General features: G+C 36.9%; 1 protein-coding gene across 3 annotated transcripts in view; it reads left to right on the top strand.

Annotated features, from left to right (window-relative positions):
* gas7a (growth arrest-specific 7a) overlaps positions 1-25,352 on the top strand; it is a 187,504-nt gene that overhangs the window by 103,152 nt on the left and 59,000 nt on the right. The window lies entirely within an intron of this gene.

Here is a 25,352-nt window from a genome sequence, read left to right as displayed (position 1 = left end):
TAGTCCAGCCTAGAAGTCATAGAAGCATGGACTAGCTTTTCTGCATTTGATATGGATATCATACTTCATAACTTAGCAATATTTCTCAGATGAAAGAAAGCAGTTTTTGTGGCATGGGATATATGATTTTTAAAAGTTAAATTGCTGTCTAATATGAGACCCAGATCTTTTATAGTTAGTCTGGGATCCTTGTCGCTCAGCAGAGATTGAGGTATAGATGCGGTAAAAATGTAGTGGATAGTCTTTCTAGAGACAATCTGTGGATGCGATGTTGTTAAGTGTGTGTTAAACAGGAACCTTGTCATTGTAGTAAGCTGTCAAGTAGTTTATTCTGGTTAATATAGATAAGAGTGTAATAGGTGGAGGACTGTTGGTAGTGGCATCATAAAAAGTTAAACAAACTATGATGACTTGTTATTCTTTTATTTATCCTGCTCCTCTTCCACTTATTTAGAACACAACCATGGATGGAAGATCAGACCTATGAAAGGAGGAATTAGGCATCCATTCACTGCTTGCTTCAAAGCTTCCTTGGCTACTGCATCGGCTCCCTCATTTCCTGGAGCCCGATGTGGCCGCTGTGTTGTATAGTGGATGGTTTTATTTTCAGAGGGTTCAAATCCCCAAGGATGGTGACTATGGTTATGGTTACACTTCGTAGAGTGCTAGTGAGAAGGTGTCTGGCTGTGAGTAGGGAGAAGCGACCTCTTGGGTTGTTTGAAATGAAACGGTGTCCTCTGAAATAACCATGAAGTCTGTGGGTATTAGGATACGGAGAGGTATTGTCGGTTGGGGAATGTGCAAGAGAGTGTGGGCTGGGAATGAGGGAGGAAAAGAGAGGGAAAAAGAGAGCGCTGACGGACTAGGAGGTCATTGCAAGGTGAGCGAGAGCGGGTGCCCAGTGGCTGAAGAGTGGGTGCTACATGAGCGAGAGAGAGAGAGAGAGAGCCCTGATGGGCTGGAAAGTGTATGTGAGACAGAGAGAGAGAGAGAGAGGGAGAGAGAGAGAGAGAGAGAGAGGTTTAACAAAACCTTTAATTCAATTGAAAAAAAAGACATTCCTTACATTAAAAAAAACACATGATAAGCATATAATTTACAATTTCAAAACCAAAAATTCCTCATAAACAGTACACAAAACATCTTTAACACACCACAATTCGCTGAAAACCATTTCATTATTTACAAGTTTGTAATATGCAAATTCAATTTTAAGTCTATTAGCTACCAATTTCATGAACATCACTTCAGCATTAAGGTTACAGAAACGTAGACCATTGGTTTTTCCTTGTCATCCACATTGCCATTTTTGCTGTCAAATAATTCAACAGACATTTTGTTCTTCTTTCTGAATAATTATATTTTACACCACCTATGAAAATTTCATTTGAGAAAACCTCACCTAAATCATGAAACAATTTTTTAAGAACCTCAAAGAGACCTTCCAACCTTTTGCATTTTAAAAACAAATGCTCCAAGTTTTCTTCTTCCCCACAAAACCTACATTCTCCCCTTACATCTGGGTTCAGGTGTGCAACATGTTTTTCCGTTGCTATTGCCCTGTGTACTATTCTCCATTGAAGGTCTGCAGTTCATTTCTCCAAAGGTGGTTTATAAAATGTTCTCCATCTATCTCTCACCAGAAAGTCTTGTTTTAACTAATCTGTCCACTTCGATATCTTCTGTTCTCTAAGAGACTTCTGATGTAACACTTTAATTCTTACATTGTATATGGCTTTTTTTGATATGCCTTCAAACAAATCCAAACGTGGACTTTCAAATGATAGGATTGAGCCAGCTGATTCCTCATCTTGTCTTTCACTACCTACTGCAGCAACTGGTATTTTTGCAAAATCCACTTCATTCCTCGCTTCTGATAAAGTCCCATGACCAATGCTTCTTTTATAACTGCTTGGTAATGTATTAACAATTTCTTCTATTAGCTTTTTAGTCAAGCGTCTTTCATGGCTTCTGCTGATTCCTAGTGGTTCTTTTTCAACAATTGCCCAAGCTTTACAATACCATGTTTTTGTAAACATCCACGCACACTCATAGATGATAAAAGTCTTGTCTGAATCACTGGATTAAAAAACAATGGCTCTTCTTCAATCCATCTCCCAGGTTCATCCACATCTCTTTCCACTCTTAAAACAGTTCTCCAGTAATGCATTGAGCGGTAAAAAGGTGCAATCCCAGACAGGTTTATGTTCTTTAGTTCCATTAAAAACAAATGTCTATCCAATTTAAGACCACCTGTTTTTTGTAAAATCACTTTAGCAGTTTTAATCCAGGCCAAGTTCTTTTAGTACAGAAATCTCTGTGCTGCTTGGATCCTGAAAGCACAGATCTTACTCTGAACATCCACCAATCCTTGGCCTCCCTCGCACACAGGAAGGTAGAGAGCTGCTGCATGTATCCAGTGTTCTCCGCTCCAAAAAAACTCCACAAATGTTCTCTGTATTTTGCAAATCAAATCTTCAGGTGGTTCCATTACAATGAGTCTATGCCATAAAAATGAGGTGGCTAAATTATTTATGACCAGGACTCGTCCTCTGTTTGACATTAGAAGTAGTAACGATTTTCACTTGGACAAACGGGCAGCCACCTTTTCCAACATTCCTTCCCAGTTTTTTTTATATTGGCTTTTTATATTGGCTTTTTATATTAGCTGATATTAAAATGCCATTCATAGCATCGTTACAATGAATTCCACTTAAATCTCTTCTTAACCTACACAATAAAGGTTCAATAACAAGACTGTATAATTGTCCAGAAAGTGGACAACCTTGCCTAATACCTTTTAATACAGGTATAGGTGCACTCAATCCTTCACCGGCTTTCACAATCACAAAAACGTCAGAATATAATAACTTCATATATGATATAAAATCACTTCCAATTCCAAAGCTTTTTAAAACTTCAAAAAGATATGTATGATTAACCCTATCAAAAGCTTTCTCTTGATCTAATGAAAGCACCCCCAGATCAACATTATTAAATTGATTAAAATCAACTATATCTCTTAAAAGAAAAACACTATCTATTATTGACCTGTTTGGAATACAATATGTCTGATCCTTTTGAATCAAACTATCTAAAACATATTTCAGCCTATTTGCTAAACATTTCGAGAGTATTTTATAGTCCATACACTATAATGAAACGGGTCTCCAGTTCTTTAAAAGACATAATTCCCCTTTCTTAGGTAATAATGTAAGGACTGCTTGTCTGCAGTTAGTAGGAAGTAGCTTGTTCTTTATGCTTTCTAATAAAACTACATACAAGTCACTTCCTAATAAGTTCCAAAATGTCTTATAAAACAATCCATCGATTCCTGGAGAACGACTATTTGATAACTGACTCATTGCTTCTGTAAACTCTTGAAATGATATTGGATTATTCAAGGATTTTTTCTGTTCATTTGACAATTTTGGTAGATCGCTCAGCAAGTTTAAGGCACATTCATGATCACAAATCTCAGTTCCATACAAATCTGTGTAAAACTTAATTGTGTGCTTCTTATTTTTTTCTGGATCAGAAGTTATGACTCCATCAGGACGGCGAAGATGAAACATTTGCTTTTGTTGAACACTTTTCTTTTCAAGATTAAAAAAGTATGAAGTAGGTGCATCCATGTCCTTAATCGAACAAATCCTCACTCTTATTAAAGCTCCTTTCACTTGCTCCTGAAGTAATAATCCAAGTTCTTTCTTTTTATTCAAATGTTCATTTTGTACACTTCCATCATTACTGTTGACAAGAGTATTCTCCAGGGCTTGTATATCTCTTTGAAGTTTTTGTATTGCTACCTTTGTCTTAGAAGTAGAAAGTGAACTGTAATTTTGACAAAATATTCGAAGATTTACCTTACCAACCTCCCACCACATATGCAAGTTTCTAAACGAACCCTTTTTTAGCCTCCAATCATTCCAAAAATCTTTAAACTTCTCACAAAACAAAATATCATTTAGCAACTTGGCATTAAAATGCCAAAAATAATTTGGTTTTGAATTTTCTTTTCATGGTTAAACCAAACAATATCAAATGATGGTCTGAAAATCCAACAGGTAAAATAGAGACATCTGTAATTTTATTATTCCATTCTTTACCTATATAAAAACAATCTAACCTAGCTCCACTGACCCTATTATTAGACACTTTAAGCCATGTATACTGTTTAATACCTGCATTTCTTCTTCTCCAAATATCTATTAATTCAAACCTTTTTTAAATATTTAATAAAACAACAGCTGATTTATGGTGAGGTTCTTCTCCATTTCTATCAATGATAAAATCAATAGTGCAATTTCAGTCACCTCCAATAGTAGTACAAACATTGTCATCAATTTTCTGAATGGCATTCTTTAGCTTTAAAAATTGTTTTACATGCTCTGGCCCATTATTAGGTGCATAAACATTTATTAAATTAAACACAAACCCTTCATATTCAATCTTTAAAAACAATATTCTTCCCTTCACAATCTCGTCTACGACCAGAATTTTAACATTCATATCTTTAGAAAAAAGAATTGCTATACCAACACTTGTATTTGTTCCATGACTTAAAACACTTTTCCCCTTCCACCATCCATTCCACTCTAATTTGTTATCTGTAGTAGTATGAGTTTCTTGTAGGAAGGCTATATTTATTTGATTAACTTTAAATAACTCTGATACCATTGCCAATTTATTTCTATCTCTGCCCCCATTTATATTTAAAGAGCCCACCCTCAACAGCTCCATAGAAAATAGAAAAAAGATGGAGAACAGAAGAAAGAAAAGGCAAAAGGTCCCATTTACCTTGCATGCATTAAACATTTGATCTTGTTTTCTTTTTGGAGACATTTGCTTTTTCTTTTCTCAACCTTGTTAACAATTTCCTTAACCTAAATCTTTTCTGTTTGCTTAAAGCATCATAACTAACATGTTTTTGCCACAATTTTACTGACGGATGATTTGTCAATATTAGAAAAGAAATCATTGATTTCAAAAACTCTACCAAACGTTTCGTACAGAAAATCATTTATGTCCTGCAGCGTGTATACATCATCTAAATTTCCACACTGTGATCCAATTTCGGATATATCAGAAAATGAATCATCATCTCCCATCTCCATACCAGTATCTGTGCATATTTAAACCATATTGGCCATTTCACAAACCTCATCAGAAGCCTTTTCAACACTAACCAAAGTTCCATCATCTCCATCATTTTTTTCTAGTTCGGAAACATTAGATTTTCACCAGATTCAACCACTTTATCAATCCGACTTTCAGTAATCTCAACATTACCAGTACTCATTATCTGAGGTGCAACTTGAGTTTGCACAACCTCAGATGTAGAACTACCACTTTCTCCAGCAGTAGAGATACTAGGCCTCACTTCTAAAACATCAATCTGGGCTTTATGTGGGCACAAATACCTTTTGTGTCCAATATCCCTGCACTCAAAGTACTTCATGCTTCCAGTATTCGCGTAAATAACAAAGGCTTTCCCTTCATGCATGACTCTAAATGATGTCTAACTCTGGTTCATTCAAGAACATAAACACCTGTCATCTAAAAGACATCACATGTTTCAGAGCAGCGTTTTTACATCCCAACGGAATCATCTTTATCTCACTAGCCAGTTTTGCATATCTTAACAGAGCTTTCTCAATTTCCTCATTTCGAATAAACGGAGGCACATTAGACACCGTAACTTTAGTCGTTGGAGTAACAAGCGGTGAAATAATAAGTAAATTGCCACTTACCACAATTCCATCGCTTATGAAACAATTTACTAGCTCCTCTTTCTCGACGAACACCACAACAGCTTTATTCATTTGCGATGCCAAAGTACTGTTTTCATATCCAACTTTTTCCCCGATCGCTACCAGCACATCCTCAACAGTAACTTTCTGCGCTGGCACGCACCTTACTCCATGGCAAAGCGACACAGGTGGCGTTATCCCTTCGGGGATAGACGCCATCCTATCGCCGCCTCAAATCTCACAAAAACAAAACAAACAAACAAAAAAAAAATCGAATGTTTTTATACATGTGATTTGAAAACAAGAGAGAAATGAAAAGTTTAGGCGTGAAAAAGAACACCAATTCAGTCAAACTCTCCCCGTTATCACCCCCACACGCACCCCAAACACTCCCAGCATGCACCGAGAGAGAGAGAGAGAGAGAGAGAGACAGAGAGATTTTTTTAGATTTTTACAATCTTTTAATAAAAAAACAATTATTCTTAATTATTAACATCACTTTACAAGAAAGAGAGTGATGATCATAGTTTACATCAACTCCCTTATGAATACAATTTTTTCATCATCATCATCAACTGAACATAAGGAATTACAACACCACTGAATTTTAAAAACCTCAATTGTTCGCATCAATCTATGGAAATTAAAATCAATAAGTATTCTTGCTTTAACCATGTTTTTAAAAACAAAAACAACATCTTGTCCTGACTTCTCTTCTATCTTATTTCTTCGAGTAATGTAGATGGCATATTTAGCTTGTCGTACAATGAAATTAATAACATGACATTTTAACTTTTGTTTCTGACTATACAAAAACCCAAGAATAAAATCTTGCTCAGTAAAAGAAATATTAAAATAATCAATAAAAACACCTTTTAACAATTCAAAAAGAGGATCAAGTCAATTACAGTCCATAAAACATTGAAATACAGTCTCTCGTTCTAAACAGAAGGTACACTTATCACTTACATTGGGGTTTAAAATAGATACAAAGGCATTCACTGCAATGGCTCCATGCAAGATTCGCCATTGTAAGTCACCAATCTTTTTTGTTAATGGTGGTTTGTAAATTGCTCTCCAAGCAGGCTTATTTTCATTATTAATCTTTAACTTCTTTCTCCATACTGTATCAGTTTTTAAATTTACATTTTTTTGATGAATGATTTTTTCAATGCATTTATACAAATTTTTTCCCTGTACCGTGCAAAAATCAATATACATATTAGTTCCCAAATTAAACAGAGGGTTAGTGTAACAAGACTCATCAACAGTAGGTAAAAGTTCAATATCTGGGAAAAGATATTTACTGTCAGGGATTAAAGTCTTTGCCCCATATTCTTCTAAAAGTGTCTTTTCTTCAACTGTTAAAACCATATTCAATTTATCAAGATACTTCTTTACAAATCGTAACGATCGTACTCTTAAAAGGTCAGCAACTTGTTTGTATCTTTGCAAATCATAGCCTGCTTCATTTATTATATCTTTTAACTTCTTTTAGAATATAATAAATTTGTTAACCCAAGAAAACCATCTTCAGAAGCATTAAACCGAGCTCCAAAAATAAGTGGCTCTTCCAACAACCAATAAAGAGAAGTTGCTGGTTCCATCCATCTATGTTTAAACATTGCCCACACTTTAAACAAACTTTGATAAAAAGCAGGGATACCAGTAAAATTCAAACATTTATAGTCCATTAAAAACAATGTTAAGTCCATTTCCATGTTACCTACTTCCCTCAAAATGCTTAATGCCAGAGGTCTCCACACGACCAAAATAGGTCCCGTTAAAACTTTTTGTACAAACTGAAGACGGAAGGTGGCTTTTCTACTTGTAAGATTTACTAGTCCTTGACCTCCTTCCTCCTTAGGCAGAAAGAGAAGGCTTTGAGGAGTCCAATGATAATTGTCCCCAAAAAAGTTCACCAGTTCTCTTCGAATGTTTATGAGGACTTCATTCTGAGAATCCACACAAGCAATTTTATGCCATAATGAAGATGCCACAAGATTATTAATAACAAGCACACGCCCTCTATAGGACATTTGAGGAAGTAACCATTTCCACTTTTCTAACCTACCTTTTACTTTTTCGTATAACCCTTCCCAATTTTTCCTGATAAAATTCTCATTTCCTAGATAGACACCAAGTTACTTTAGCCCTCTTCTTTTCCAAATCTGTGGTAGGCTAAGAGGTGTATGTGGGAGAGAGCCGTGATGGCTGAGAGGTGTGCGGGAGAGGGAGAGTTGTGATGGGAGGAGATGAGTACGGGTGAGAGAAAAAGCCGTGATGGGCTGAGATGTGTGCAAGACACGAGATCAGAGATGGGTACAAGAGAGAGAGAGCCATGAGAGGCTGAAAGGTGTATGAGGGACAGTGATAAAATAAAATGAAATCAATATAAAACATCAAAAAAAAAAAATCATGTTATCAAACAATCTAAAATTTAATTGGGAACATTGGGTAAATTTAAATTCTATCGGATAAAAAATTTTTAATTTAAATTTATTTTGAAAGAGAGCTGTGATGGGCTGAGAGGTGTATGAAAGAGATTGCCATTATGGGCTGGGAGGTGTATGTGAGAGAGAGCCACGATGGGCTGGTAGGTGTATGTGAGAAAGAGCCATGATGGGGTGGTAGGTGTACGGGAGAGAAAGAGAACTGTGATGGGCTGAGAGGTATATAAATGAGTGAGAGCCGTGATGGGCTGGGAGGTGTGCAGGGCGGGAGAGAGAGAGAGAGAGAGAGATAGTCTACTAGTCTACCCAGATCTGACTTCCACCCACGGACTATACAGAGAGTGAACACGGACATTTAAGATAGATGTGCTAAATAACAAACATTCGCATTACACGTCACCCTACACTGGGCATTCACCATTTGTAACATTTGTCATGCTAATAAATCAATTATTGAATTGAATTGATAGGGAGAGATACCTTTAATGGGCCGAGAAGTGTGTTAGAGAGAGAGAGGGATGGCTGAGTGGATGGATGGATGGATGCATGGAGGGATGGATGGAGCCTTATTGGGCTGGGGAATATGGTGGAGGGAGAGATGAATGGAGCCTTGTGGGCTGAGGAGTATGCTGGAGAGAAAAAAATAGAGCGTGGTAGATAAATAGAGGAAGCCTTAGTGGGCTGAGAAGTATGCTGTAGAGAGAGAGAGAGATAGTGCCAGACAGACAGACAAAAGGACAGACAGGCAGACAGACAGATGAACAGACTGATGGACAGACAGGCAGACAGACAGACAGATGGACAGACGAATTGAAAGGTGGACCGACAGGAGGACAGACAGGCAAACAGACTAGGTGGGCTGAGAAGTGTCTAAAAGGGGGTGGGGGTTGGGGGGGGGGGGTGAATGGAGGCAGAATATGGCTGTGAGGCAGAATATGTGTCCACTGGAGTCGACTGCTGGAGTCCACTACTGGGGAAGGTTGGGGGGGGGGGGTTGTAAGAATAGACCAGTTGAGAAATAATAAAGAGGTTTAGGAAATAAAGAATGGTCGGGCTGAGTAATGTCTGTAGTAGTGACTATAAGAGACAACAAGAGCCATATAACGGTGTATGGCTGAAGAAAGTGTTGAAAATGGATGGCTGGATGAAAGGATGAATATGAATGGGGATGTTTTATTTGTGAACAAGGAAATGAAGGGTAGAATGATGATATGGGATGAATTCGTTGAAAAGCGTTGCTTCAGCTGTGGAGAGCTGGCACTGTCTGGAGTGTAGGGTTGGAAGCTGCGGTAAAGCGGCGCACTGAGTGACATCATAGGTAGTGCGACATGGCTGGTTTGCTGTTGCTGTAAGTGTTATCTGGTGTGTATGTGGGTTCAGTAGTCACTAAATAAAGTTTAAAGAAAATATTCTTGCTTTCTCTAGAGAGCTGGTCTGCCCTAAATAAGTTTTAGGGAGTAGGTGATTCGTTAAGGAGACTTTTCCGCTGCCGAACCTTTGTTAACAAGTTAACTCTTTAAAATAACTTAATTTGTGTTCAAAAGAAAAAAAAAAGAAACTCAAACAGGTTTGAAGCAAAAGTGAGTAAATAGTGAGTTAAGTTTCATTGTTGGGTGAACTATCACTTTAACCCTTAATTGGAAAATCACACCTGACAAAAAAACTTTTACAGTGAAATCACATGAGGAAGTATTAATTTTTATAAGATAAACTATATATCACTTTTGCTTTTACGCTGTGATTTTGTGGATATTTTGCCTTTTTTATCCATTTGCTGTGTCTATTCAATATAAAAGGTTTCTTGATACTGACTGATATTTTGGGTATAGAATAAATAAAACCAACAAAAAACAATACAAATTCCAAATGAAAAATACCCTATTCACCTGCAATGTGTTTGAGTGTGTGTAAGTGAACATGCTTGTTCCATGATCAATTTGTGCTTTAGTATTAGTTCTTCATTTGTCTTTGAACATTTTACAGATTTATGCTAGTTTTGTAATTTTTAAAATAAAAATGCTCCCAACAGCCTTAACCCAGATTTTGAGTTGAAAAACCAACTCATGTTTGGAGTGTGGATGGGCTAGATTAAGAATCCATCCTGATCCTATAGCAAATCCAAGGGTCCCATTATTTGTTTTTTACCTTACAAATATATATATATATATATATATATATATATATATATATATATATATATATATATATATATATATATATATATATATATTAAGGGTGTAACGATACGCGTATTCGTATTGAATTCGTATTCGTTCAGTACGAGACTTTCTGTTCGGTACGCATTACAAACCGAACGATTCAGATGTCCCAAATGACGTGACAGGCAACATGCTGCCTTCCCCGCCCACCTCCAAACATTACTCCAGTCAGGCACACGCTGTACTAGCTCGCAAAATGGCTAGTAACGTTAATGTAATCCTCCTATAGACCTTTTTCTTGGCAGCTACATAGAGGGTGCCATAGCAACCAGCGTCTTCAGGTAGAATGTTTAGAACTTCCGTTTACAGCGTTTACAACTGGTAATTTGCGCTCCAAAAATGGTTTTCAATAGCGTTTTGCGTGGATTACGGAGTGTTTTTGTGACACACAACTTTGAAAAGTGTATGTTAACACCGTTATAATCTGTCAGAAGTGGTTCAAGCACGAGAGAAAATTGTTCTCCTAGTTCATGTGTCTGCCGTTAGAAATACAGTGTGTGTGTGTGTGTGTTTCCCCTGCCTGTCAGCTTTTAGCTCAGCAGCTATTCAAGACACACACACACACACACACACACATACACACACACACACACACACACACACACAAACACACACACACACAAACACACGCAATACTTCACTGCATTGTAGAGCAAACCAGATTACTGACATGAAACCTAACGTTAATGTTATGCAAGTCATGCAATTTAGAAAAATTAGCAATAAAAGTGCGTTACGGATACTCTGCTGGCTGATTTGCTGTTGATTCTAATCACGAGCTGTTAATGTTTCATTTAGTGTGTTGTATTTACCACGGTTTGTGTTTTTCTGTCAATTCAAAATGTCACTTTATTTTCTCTTTGTCACAGTTATTAAATCAGTGTGTTAGTGGGACAGTACACTAGGCTACGTGTGTGTGTCAAACATTTTGGTAAAATTACATTTGTTTGTGTTAGTTATATATTTGAAATAAAGAGAAACTGTTGACTTTAGCGATGACGAGGCTTCATTTAAACAGCAGAAGATGCCGTCTGACAACGAGGGGAAAATGCCTCAAAGCAGTTGTTTTCCATCCCATTAGATCACATTTTTTAAATGATCAGTCCAGGAGGTGGCGCTGATCTACAACAGTATTAGTTCAAAGATGATAAAAGCAGGTAAAACAGATTAAAACTATCGTTTTAAAGCTGTCCAAATGTGACTGATTATTTGCATCAGCTGCCTACCGGAAGTTCTTAGCATTCTCCTTGCGCATACACGCAAAGCATAATGGGTAATTTTGTGTTCTAAGAAAAAGGTCTATAACCAACAGCGGGTCTGGCGTTTGGGAGCAATTTGGTTTCCCTGTAAGTTATGAGGGTGGTGGCAAGAGAGTGGTGGAAAAAAACAATGACTTTTGCTATGACAGTAAGTTATTTTAGCGGTAATATTTGAGCATGTCAACTCATTCACACTGACATCACGGAATCAGTAACTGGAATTAGACGAAAACTGGAAACACGCACACTACATGTGACTATCCCCGCAGCATTCAGACAGGCAATTCCTACAGATTTGAACAGGGCAAAACAAATCACCGAGGCAATCGGTACATTTATAGCTGTGCAAATGATGTTAGTTTTAATACATTAAAAAAATTTTAATCAGAGAAATCCTCTAGCTTTTTTCTATTTTTTGCTGTATTGAAAACATACAGAACCGTGACACCACTGTGTCATATCGAACCGAACCATAATTTTTGTGAACCGTTACACCCCTAATATATATATATATATATATATATATATATATATATATATATATATATATATATATATATATATATATATATAATTATTATTATTATTATTAATTACTAATTAATATTATCACCTAATTTTCAACCATTTGATATTACATGTTATTATTATAATTTTTCTATTTTATTTAAATAAAACTGCAGGTATAGAAAATTAAGTAATGACATAATATGAAATTTAAAATTCAAACAGGTTGAAACAAATAAATTTGGCCAAACAAAAAAAAAATACAGTTGCAAAACTTCCTAAATTAGTTCTTCATAATAAATAATTTAAATAGGGATTTACCTTTTTTAAATTTTCTTAAGAACTTTAGCTGACCATAAATCCATAATGATAGGATATGTTTAAAATACATGCTTCCAATATCATAAATAATGGTTTTCTAAGTTATAGAAGACTAGCATCCATATTTTATTTTCATTTTTTTGCATCAGATACTATTTATTGTCTGATGAAAGCCAGCACCTATATTTTACTGCTCCATATTATTATTAGGCTACTGTCATTTTCATAAAAGGGAAAAGTAAAGATTCATAAAAAGTTTGCTTTCTAACTGGTTTCTAAACTTACTGTAAATCATAACCGTGTGTATTTACTTGAGATACATACTCCGCATTGATGGACATTCTGATAACTGCTTATGTAGGCTATTTTATTTGTTTGCATACTGTCTTGGTTATATTATGTGATGGTAGGATTGTGCGAGCGTGCTCCGGTTTCTTGAGTGCAGCTGTCACCGCCACAAAGCCGAGACTGTGCTTCAGTTATGAGTCCATTCGGGATGATTCTGCTTATCCCAGTTTCTGTTACATGTACAAGTTAATCAATGATGAGTGATTATTTTTTTGTCTTCACTGGAATGGGCCTCAAACGGGACTTCATATCAGGAGCAGACCCTTTCATGGTTCCTGTGGGCAAGATGTGACTAGGAAAATTAGAGGTGGTTTCCATGGCCTTGACATGCATTGTAGAAACCTTGGGAAGGGCCTTGGTATTTGTATCAACAACAGTCTCTAGGAAAACATGAGCAGCCATATGAACAGACTCCAAGAACACATTACTAACAGGGTCATTCTCTGATGACAGGACATAACTGGTTAACTGCTTTTGTAAGACCTCTGTCTTAAGCAGATTAGGGCACTCTGGGCATAGCCCAATGGGTGATCCAAGAGAGGCTCTGGAACTGGCTGCTCTGGGGCTGGTGGCAGAGCGGGCTCTGGAACTGTCTGCTCTGGGGCTGGCAGGAGAGCAGGCTCTGGAAATGACTGCTCTGGGGCTGGCGGCAGAGCGGACTCTGGAACTGGCTGCTCTGGGGCTGGGCCGGCTGACACTGGGACAGTGGTGATGGACTCACCACTGGATGCAGCTAGACGAGCCCTCTTCTTTCTCTGCCTTCATTTCATTGTGAGAGCTGGGAGACAATATGGGACTTCAGGTGGGCAGAGTAGTCCTGATTTAGTTCTTCTGGTGGAGTTAGTATTTGCGAGTCCTTTCGATGGTGAATATTCTTGGAAAAGCCCCAGAAGTCCAAGATAGCTAACTGATACAACTCCCACTGAGGCAAATGGTCATCCAAACAATCATTGAAAACCTCTTTAAGAGTAGCATCATCATACTCTAAGCCTCTTGCCATTGTCCAGAAAACTGGGCAAAACAACCCACCTCACGGCCCTCCTGGCGAAGTGATGCCACTTCGCGCTGGAGTGCCAGTCTTCCAGAAGCCATAGCGGTCCGGTGTTGGCTGGTTCGTTCTGTCACAGTTGGTTGCAAAAAAGCGGACCCAGTTGCAGCAATGAACTATACAAAGGGGTTTATTGACAGAATAAGGCACAAGTCGACAAACAAGGAGATGACAAGGTCCAAACGGTAGGGGCAACAACACAGGGAAGCCAGTGGTAGAGACAAGATGGTACTAAAATGAACAGCCAGCCAGGTGTAGGAGCAACAGTGGTCAAAACCAGAGCTAGATCCTAGAGCAAGCCACGTAAACTCCAGACTGGCAGGCCAGGGGGGTCAGGACACAGGATAGGACTGGAAAATTATAAGACAAGACAGGACAGCAAACAGGCAGCAGTAATATACAATAAAATAATAAAACTAACTAAATCTAAAATAACAAAATCAAATATAAATACTAGGAGAACTAGACTGGCTTGGGCAACAAGATAAAAGAGAAACTGAAATAAAGACTTCTAGAATGATAAACAATCAAACAACTAATAATCAACTACTAATAAGACTGGGACCGACAGAAAAATGGAACAAAAATGGTTCAAAGGATTAAAGCAAATTAAAGATTAGAGCACAAAATTAAGAAAACACTAGGAACAAACAAAAGAAAGTAATAGCTACAAACAAACAATCAGGAGACAAGAGAACTAGAACAGGCAAGACAAAAAGCTCATTAAAGATACAAGGCAAGGATACAAGACAAGTTCACATGGATCAAACCAGCAAAGAAATGAAAACACACAGCAAAATATATAGAACAAAGCACACGAGAGACAGGTGAAAACAATCAGGATAAAAAAGACTAAATAAGAGGGTGGGGTAACTGAAAACAAGTAGAAAAGACAAGAGGAGCACATGGCCAACACAAATTAAGGTACAGCAATGTAAATAAGCACAGGACAAACAGGCAAACATTAAACACTGACCTGACAGACAAGACTGTCAGGTCAGGACCATGACCGTAGCGTATGTAAAACAATGAGAAGACTTGTACATCTGCCTTTATGCTTCTCTCCTGACCTTGAAAATTTAATTGGCTGAATCGCAGAAAAGCAGAATTAAGATTGTGTGTAGGGTTGAAACGTGATCACAATTTTCTTTCCATTAATCGTGCAGCCCTAGTATGGTATTTAATGATTGGTTAACAGTAAAACTACCAGAATTCTATAACTAATAGAATTACAATATCAATCATTCTGCTTATTCATTACATCATAATTACATTCAAAGCTACTACTTGGATATTAAAATTAAGCTTTGAATGTCTTTCATCATATTTTATGAAGTCATTACATTAAAAATAGAACATTTTTGGTAATATAGCCTATAAATGTGTAGTTGGGTTACTAGACCGACTTTAATTTTCACTTTCACATGCTGGAAAGCAAGGATTTTCATGGCACTAAAAATGTTGTTTTGAAAGACATGCTTGGAATTAAAGTTACGTTTTTAATAATTCTAAGCAGGATTTTATTTGCGGCCCCCTTAGTGCAACCAATGACAATTTATTGTTAATTCTTGATTATTTGCACACTGTAAATTTAAAACATGCATTATTGATTTTAGTTTCTCTATTTGTGTTGCTTACTTCTTAAAATATCTCAATTTTATTCTGCAGAAACATCTGCCAAGGTGTAGCCTTAGTAATTACATTTTTTTATATGACTACTTGCCATAAAACTAGACAAATAGTCACAAAACATTAATCTGTAATTAATCTCTGTAGTTATAGCTGACAGAAACAAAAACCGCCGGATGCAGCCTATGATATACTTTTTATTATTCAGTCACAATATGGTGCCGAAGAGTCAAGTATAGTGACCATTCAGATAAACATTTTAGCTATCAATGTCAAGGGTTTTTTAATAATAAGCAAATTAATCCACCAATGAGTTAAGTAAAAATTATTTTATTTCTTGCATCAGGAAGATAACATTCTTAACTTATAAACAATATTTTACTTATCCTAATTGGGTTTAATTATTGTAATTTTGACTAAATATCTGTCTAGAAAATGCTTAATGGTTCAAGAATTTTTAGATATTTCTACTAGAAATATCACAGAAAGGTCTGTTGAAGATGTTGAAGACTTTTTGGCCAACACAGAAGTGAAATGAACTCGGGGCCTTTATTTGAAAAGATATGCTCGGATAATCCATAATTTGAAAATTATGATTAAACATTAACTCCACAGTAATCATGGCTGTGGGTAACCCAGGCAGAAGAATTCACTTGCATTAACTTGAAGAATTAAATTGGGTTTAGAAGCTCATAAAATCCAATTCTAGGTGTGACCAGGGATGGGCAGAGGTACAAGTTTACCAGCTGGGAGATGAGTCTTAGGCATAGCACAATCATTGCACCCCTGCATGAACCTCATGTCCTTTGCCATTTCCAGCCACCAGAATCGATTTTTGAGCAGAGAGAGGGTTTTGTTGGGGTGACCAGTGCCCAGCGTTGTATGCGTGGCATGAATGTGTTGAGTGTATTGATTATTGGTGATGAATTGGAGTTCAGGTGCACAGCCCAGTGGAGGTGTTGGAGGATTTTGGGGGATGGCTGGAAGGGACTCCTATTCTATGTGACTGACAATCAGATGAATGGGTATGACGAGCTCTATATCTATGGTCGTTTCCTCAGTTTCATTGAAACAAGTGTGTCTGCTCTGACATTCTTGTGACCTGGGTGATAGGAAATAGAAAAGTTAAACCTGGCGGAAAACTGGCTCCTCATCCAGTAAATGTCTCCATTCCTCTAGAGCGAGATTGATTGCCAGGAGCTCTCGATTCCTAATGTCATAGTTAACTTCCGCCGTGCTGAATTTTCAGAAGAAAAAGCACATGGTTTAGGTGGTACCCCCTGCCGCTGGGATAGGACTGCTCCTTGTCCAGTGGTGGATGTGTCTATGTCAACCACAAAAGAAAACTGTAAATCAGTATGTACCAGAAGAGGGGCTTGTGTGAAGGCATTATTCAGGGTTTGATTGAATGTGGAAGCATCTTGATTTCATGAGTGACTTTGGATTTCATCTGCGGAGACTGGTAAGGTGACTGTTTATTGTACTATAGTTCTATAGGGACTGTCAGTAAAAATTGGAAAACTTTAGGAACATTTGGAGCTTCTTTACTGTGGTAGGTTGGGTCCAGGACGTGTTAACGTCTTCCCCTTGTCCATCTTCACTCCATGTTCATCTAGTTGGAATCTTAGTAAATGGACAGAAGACTGATGGAAGGAACATTTTTCAGCTGAGGAACATTTTTCAGCTTTCCCAGGTGAGGACCTCCGGAATGTAACGGTGATGTTCGGCCAGGCTTCGGGAGTAAATTAAATTGTGGTCAATATAGACAAAAACAATTCAGTACAGGAACTCCCGAAGCACCCCATTTATAAAGTCTTGGAAGATAGAGGGTGCATTAGCTAATACACAGGGAATGACCCTTTTCGTAGTGACCACTGGCAATGATAAATTCTATCTTCCGTTTGTCCCCCTCATGTATGCGACGGAAGTTGTACGCACTGTGGAGATCCAAATTTGTGAAAACCTGTGCTCCAAGAAGATGTTCTAGGGCTGTAAGGATGAGCATGATTGCATTCAGGACGAACAGCAATGGAGTTCTGCAATGGATTTCATAGCCGCATGGGCAAATACCGCTCAAAAACGGACCATAAACAACTTTATCAACTGCGTGACTGCACCTCTCTGATTCCATAAACTCTCCGTCCATCGCAGCACTTCACCTGATAGAAGAAAGATTATGAAAGCAATCTTAGATTAATCATTTGGATACAATAATGACTGCAACTCAAACACAAGAGAACATTGCAAAAGGAGTCTATGGCACTCCTCCGCCATGCCAGAGTATGGCGCTGGTCTGGCCATGGGACTGGCATTGGCTGCCACTGTGGATGCAGGATTGATGATGATGGATGTCAAAAGTGCTGGTGCTGGTGGTTGTGGATTCTGTAATACCTGCTTGAGTGACTCTATCAACGCTTTCAATGCATCAGTGCAGCTCATCCTGTGACTGTTCTTTGGTCCGGCCTTCTGTCACAGATAGGATGGGATTCAGGTCAATAATATAAACAGTTAATTATAAAGATGGCAGGTAATTATAAAGCAGGTGAGTATATAGATGCAGATAGTCCAGATGATAATCACCAATGAACATTAACCAGATACTTGACTTTGCAGACTTAGAGACTGGAGACGGAAATCACAGACAGCAAACAGGACGAAAACTAAAGGAGGAGACACTACACTTGGAGAAACATAGAAGACACTGGAGGTCACAGAAGACAGGGGAGCTAACTAAACCATGGGCTAAGTGTCACGATTCTGTGTTTTAAGAAAAGGACAAGGACTCAAGTGCAAAAATAAATTATGGGTTTTTATTGATAGTAAAATAAAATAAACAGCAAAATAAACTACCCGAGGGGGAAAACATTAATAAAACAAATAAACAAACAAACTTGACTGGGCAGGCTGGCAGGGATCAGGACTGGAATACATGACAGGAGAGGACTATAAATGATGACAAACTAGCACAGGACACCAGAATTTAGAAGAATATACATGTAAGCAAAAATAATTAACAAACAAACAAACAAACAAACAGGTGAACATAATAAACTAATAATGGGTTAACAAGAAGGGTGGGACTAGACAATAGACATGAGAGTACATGACACAAAGAAACACAAGCCATGTGTTCACAAAATGAGACTAGAACACGCAGCCAATGAGAAAACACATTAACCGCGTGTTCACAAAGCACACCACTAAAGCACACAGCTACAATGTAAACACAGAGCCACGTGCTTAGACAATACCAACAAAAACAGACACAAGACACGAGCACACGCTAAATGAAAACACTTTACTGTGCACTCGCACATAGGCAACGTGCATGTTTCATCTCGAAGCCAACCGAAACCAACCAGATGATGATGAGATGCTGAGAATGAAATAGCAGGCTGCCAAGCAAACACAAGCACTAGAGCGCGCGTCCTAATCACGCGTGCCAGCATGAAGCAGAAGTGCGCACTGCCTGAGCGTTGTCACGACGGCACTCATACAGAAACATACAGTGACAGAAAATGAGTGCTCGAGCCAAGCACAACACACAGGATAAGACAGAACTTGTGTCTGGACTGCCACCAAAACAAGAATTTACAAGACCAGAGTGGCAGAACCCTGACACTAAGAATCAACGCTGTCTGTGTACAGGGAGTTCAGTCCTTTCTGGTGCTAAAGATGATGCCGGACACTGATTTAACTGAAAGTGGAGTTTTTATTAGTGCAGTGATGATGATGGTGATGATTGTCATGTGTGTGGCTGATTAGAACTCAGGTGAGGGTGGGTGGAGAACCTGGTCTCAAGCTGCGGTCACACTGGGCTTTGTGTGTGCGAAATTCTGTCATACGGCGCTGCGAAAAGGGGGGGATTAAACAAGATGATTAGACATTAAAAAAGCGAGCGATTGCTCCATGTTTTAAATTTCAGTCCAGAGAGGTCCTGTTCTGATCCTCAATTGGTCTCACACAGTCAAGTGATGCGATTTCGCAGGTCAGAGTTCACCAAGCTTGAACTTTGCACCGCAGCGACATGCAAACCTGATGCATGACCTTGCGTTTCCAGTCTGACGCATTCGCATGCGTATGAATAGAAGTCTATGGGAGGAAAAGCCCAGTGTGACCGCAGCTTTACTCTGACAATAAACAAGACCAAAACTTTAAATAAAGAAAGCATTTTTGCAGAGTATTTACCAATGGTTAATATGATTTGTAGTACATGGCAGTGTTTAGTTTATTAAGATATTATAAACATTTTTCAGCACCAAATTTATAAATCAGAAGCAGATTTTTTAATTATAAGTTTATAAAAAAAATTATTTGTATTTATATTTCTATTATATTTATTTACTTATTTTTAATTAAATGTACCTGTCCAAGAAAGCTTTTTCACAAAAGGCAAAAGCTTTAAACCAGCTAAATGTTGTATTATATTATATTAGGTTTGCAAAGCTATTTGCAGATGTTAATCAAACATTAACTTTCTTAAGGAACTAGCTAGCTAATATTAGCTTGCAGTGGCCTATAGCCTTTTTTTTTAATTAATTTCACCAGAAAGCTATATCCTTTATTGCAATTGAGTGTCTTGCTGTTGTGCCACCTGTATGGAGCTGATAATATACCAAAACAATCTGAATTTAAATTGTGTTCATTTGAATTATTGACAAATGTAATGTAATAAATCTGAATTTTTATATGCCGTTAAAAAAATGTTTTGAATTTCTTAATTTTAATATCTTAATTTGAATTTGAATTTCATAACTTGAATATTGAACATCTAAAATTTAAGACAACTGAATTTTTCAAATTTTCAATTCAAATGTATTTTCAAACTTCTGATTTTTTGTGTTCAGAATTAATAGACTGCAGATATACAGTTTGTAAAAATACAGTTTAAAATTTTCAAGATGAAGAAATTCAAAACATCAAATTCAATATCCTAAAATTTAAAACTAGAAATTCAGATTGTGAAATTCAGAATCAGCAGAAAGTAGAGCTGTTTCTCAATATGCGTTCTTCAGCGATCTTGCGTCCTTGTGTTACGTCACCATCAACTGCCAAAGTTCAGTTCCAAAACAAGACCGCAAGAACGGAGGATGCGTTAAACTTCCCGGGGGTGTTCTTGATATTGAGGACGCACTGATGCAGACTTGATCGCCGACCTGGATTTAGAAGTCCCAGAAGTCATTGCAACTGGAGGTGTAAAGCGCAGCATTTTATAAGTTTATTTTTAAAGTTCAGAGATTTCAGAGACTGTTCAGAGACTTATTTATCTCAGGAATTTCCCTAAATGTAACGGTGAACATAAACATTACCATGAAAATCTTAATAAAGGAATAAACACATTAAGAGTGTTTATTTGCTGAAATTTATATTAAAATCTGTTTTATTTAAACTTTGCAATGTATATTTGTAAATTCTTTATGCATAGTATATAATGTAAAAAGGGGAAAAACAATAAATTGTTGTATGGATGCTGTAATGTTTAAATAATTTTTGTTTAAAGATGCGTGAGGGTCACGTGGCCATCAGGAAGAATGCAGCATCTCATTTCTCACAGGACGCGTTCTCTGTTCTCGCGGTCTCCCGAGTTCGGTCTTCCAAGGTGACCTAGCAAGGTCTTCACAAGAACAACAGGAAAGAGTAGACGACCACCGAAAAATCAAACTAAGCATTTTGGCCAATTACAGAGTTGCATGAGTTTACTGGTGTATGTGAGGCTCAGGAGGACACAATTCTTCTGCAAACTGACTGTCTGGGGTTAGCTATTTTAAGTAGTTTGTGTAATAAATATACATGCTTCAGTGAACCAAATTCATAAATTTAATTCAATTACATCTCGTTGCTTAATCAATTTTATTTACATTTTTGGTGTTTTGAGGGATAAATAGCTGATTCATACCTACACTGTAACGTCTAATGGTTTATTTTAGCAGACAGAGGGCTCTTACACCTTTACATTTAAGGACTTTTCAAGCTCTATCCAGGTGCATTTTTAAACAGTACCAGCATTTTATAACTGTAATAAATGAAATATTTGCATGCACACACTTCTTCATCTAAGTATATAAGATGCTTTTTATTACAATATTCTGTTGTACAACATAGCATGTAGTACAGTATTTTAAGGAAAATTTAAATGATGTTTGCCCAAAGCTTAATATCAACACTGAAATGCTGCCTCTTTTAAATATCATCTATTCAGATCTAAGATGTCATATTTAGCCTTGGATTAAATTTTTTTTTAATGATCTCATAATTTTTCATATATTTAAAGATATTACATTATTTTTGACTAAAACACATTAAAACCAAAATGTCCAATGGGTGGTGCTTAATCTTTATCTTTGTCACTGAATTGTTCATTCAGATTTGTTCTAATCGGCTAACGAATTAAGTGACTCACTATGAATGACTCACTCAGAGATTTCTTGTTAACCTCATTTCTTAAGTGCTTAAAACTTAGTTTCAAATGGTAACAACATAAGAGGTGTTAAAAGTCTATACTGTTGTGAATAGAGTACAGGGAAAGCCACTTGATTATTTTCAGCATAATGTTTGTTTTATGTGACCAAAACCGAAAGCAGCCTTCCCTATACTTAAAGCTAAAATACATATGAGTTTAATTTTACATTAGGCTATATGTAGATAAAAACATTTATTTTTACCTATTTCCAGACCCCCCAAAGCCCCCACCCCCGTAAGTTGCACCCTGTAATTCGTCCATAACTATGAATAAAGCAGGGGTGAGTGATTCTTAGTTTGACTAATTTGTGATCGTCTACTCTTCCCTAATGATGACCCCTGACCTACTTTCTGCTGAATCTGAATTTCTGGTTTTGAATTTTAGGATATTGAATTTGATGTTCTGAATTTCTTCATCTTGAAAATTTGAAACTGTATTATTACAAACCCAATATCTGCAGTCTAGGAATTCAGAAGACAAAAAAATCTGAAGCTTGAAAATACATTTATAAAAATTTCAGCCTTGAAAAATTCAGTTGTCTTAAATTTCAGATGTTTAATATTCAAGTTATAAAGTTCAAGTTTAAATTAAGAAATTCTAATTCAAAAGCATTTTTAACAGCATATATAAAAATACCCTCTCAAGGGGGAACAGGAGCTGCAGGAGATGATACCTCAAGGTTGATGAGCTGTCTAGGGGGCTTTCCACAGAGTGGATTCATATTGACTGTGGGCAGAGCAGAGATAAGCAGTAAAAACTCCTTATGATACAGAGATTGAACGGGATGAAGCTAGACAGAATGGGCTGATACAGTTGGGAAAAGGTTAGACAAAGTCTTGCCAAAAGTAGCTCATGGCACTAGAACACTAATCACTACACTAATCGGTCAGCTTGTGTTTTGTTTGTTTATTATTTTTCTTATTTCATTATTTAAATGTGTATTGGTGCATGTTTATTTTATACATTTTCATGTTTCTGGTTTGGTTGAGTTAGAGGTCATGTGATCCTCCCTGATTAATTTAACTTGCTCGAGTTGGTATAGACAGCATGGTAAGACCTCAGTGCAGACACATGTTAAATGCTCCTGATTATCCTACTGCTGGTTATCAGGACAAAGTTGTAAAGGAAATATTGTTTGTATATTGCTTTTGTTTATTTTGTCCTATTATATTATAATGTCCCTTTGATTATTGTGTGTGTGTGTGTGTGTGTGTGTGTGTGTGTGTGTGCGTGTGTGTGCGTGTGTGTGTGTGTGCGTGTGTGTGTGTGTGTGTGTGTGTGTGTGTGTGTGAAACTGATTAGTTTGCCTTTAGTTTTCAGTGTGCTCAATAAATAAAAATCATATGGATATCAGGCAGAGCCAGGACTGGATGGGACAAAGCTAGACAGGACAGACTGATACAGTCGGGAAAGGGTTAGACAACAAAGCTGTCATACAAGTAGCTCAGGACACAAGAACAATTGAAGAGTTCAGATGCAAAATCCTCTAAATCCATCAGACCTCTTTTTTGTAAATAGCATTTTCTACCAGGCTCCTCTGATTAGGTTCAGAAGTTTCGTTTGATAGGTAATGCTAAAGTTATTAGCTAGTAAATAAAATACCTTTTTTTCAAAAATGTAAATTTAGACATTTCTTTGGTTTTTAACAAGGTAGATTTTCTTTTGCGTCAAACCCACCTATTGAGACAAGTCCACCTATTGAGACCCACCTATTGAGACAAGACAGTGTAACTAGTTAAAAAATCACTAAAGATGCAATTAAAAATTATTTTACCAAACATAAAATACCTACAATTAAAAATATATAAATCTGTCAGTTCAAGTGGCAGTTCATTCTGCTGTGGTAACCCCTGATAAACCAGGAACAAAGCAGAAGGAAAAATGAATGAATGAAATCTGTAAAGTAAGTGCATTAATCAATAACAATAAAACTGACATTAATTAAATCTAAACAATCTGTTGTCATTTCTAATATTTGGGATTTAGATTTAATGTAAGTACAACAATGTAAACATTGCAAACATTGTAAGCTAAGCTTGGTAGATTCAAATAATGTAGTGTAAAACATTATGAAACATCAATATATGTGCATTGTTGATTAATATAAAAGGTTTATAAGTTGTACAGATAATATGAAGTAATACAAATAATGTATAGTTTCATACATTATATTTATCTTTTAAAATAATAGCTTAAATTAGCTAATAAAACACAAGGTAGGCCTACTGGGCAAAAAGGGGATGCCTCTCAGACAATTTTAGAAGCTGAAATTCATTCAGTCTCACCACACTTATGGTCTTGGTCTCTTTTTCGTCTCTTGTTTATCCTCATAGCTTCCACGTGGGATAAAATAACGGCATCCTAACTCTGTCTTTCGTGAATTGTAGTTGCCATTTAATGTATAGTAAATCGGACTCATTCAAAGTAGTGTCGCTGCGCAAAAAAAAAAAAAAAATGTTACAAAAAATTAATGCATGTTACACTTCCGACAGTACATTGTGTTTTCTTTTTTAAATGCATAGAGTATTGTGGTAAGGGACGTTTTCATTTGCCATTCACTGACAGTCGGACAGCCTCATCCAGTTCATCAAACTCCATCTTTTAAAATCGAAAGCAGAAAACAGTCTCCTCATAAAATCCGGCGTATCAGAGCGCTGCTACATTTAAAACATATGATTCGATTCATGCCTTCTCAGGATATAGCTGCTTTTGTTGTCAAAGGCAAGTGGCGTTTAGCGGCTTTTACCAACAAACTGTTATTTCTGAATGCGTTGACCCTGGGATTTGGATGATTAGAAGCAAATCTATTTGTTGATGGTGTACTACGTGCCTAAAGCATTCACTCAATCTCATTATATTACTTTTGGCGGAAGTGGGGATTGGACATGTTGTATTACTTTATTTATTTTGGATTATGAAAGCAAAATTCTCCTACGAGAGTGATTATAGCGCCTACCAATGGTGAATACAGTTATACTCATGGCAGGTTTTATTTGGTACTTTGGTCATTTATTTCACTAATTTGGCAACTGTCAAACTTCATCTGGGAAATGGATTGAATTTCTGCTTAGTAAAAAAAACATTAGTGTTCCATTTGGGACATCACTACATTCATATACTATGCTGTTGAGTGTGTAAGTGCATGAGTACAAAGTGCATAAGTGCATAGTGTGCCGTTTGGGATGTAGCAAGAAAGTTATGTTTTTGTTAGCAGGAAATTGCTAGTCAACAGAGTTGTGCATATTCACTGAACACCAAAATGCATGCGGTCATGGTAATTAAATGTAGAAATACTCATCACGTTTATGTTTTGTAATTAAAAAAAAGAAACTTTTAGAATGAAATATACACGTTT

The sequence above is a fragment of the Danio aesculapii genome, chromosome 3 (assembly GCF_903798145.1).
Source record: "Danio aesculapii chromosome 3, fDanAes4.1, whole genome shotgun sequence".
In the NCBI taxonomy this organism is placed as follows: Eukaryota; Metazoa; Chordata; class Actinopteri; order Cypriniformes; family Danionidae; genus Danio; species Danio aesculapii.
Note: the sequence above shows the minus strand (reverse complement) of the source record. Positions and strands in the feature narration are given on the sequence as shown.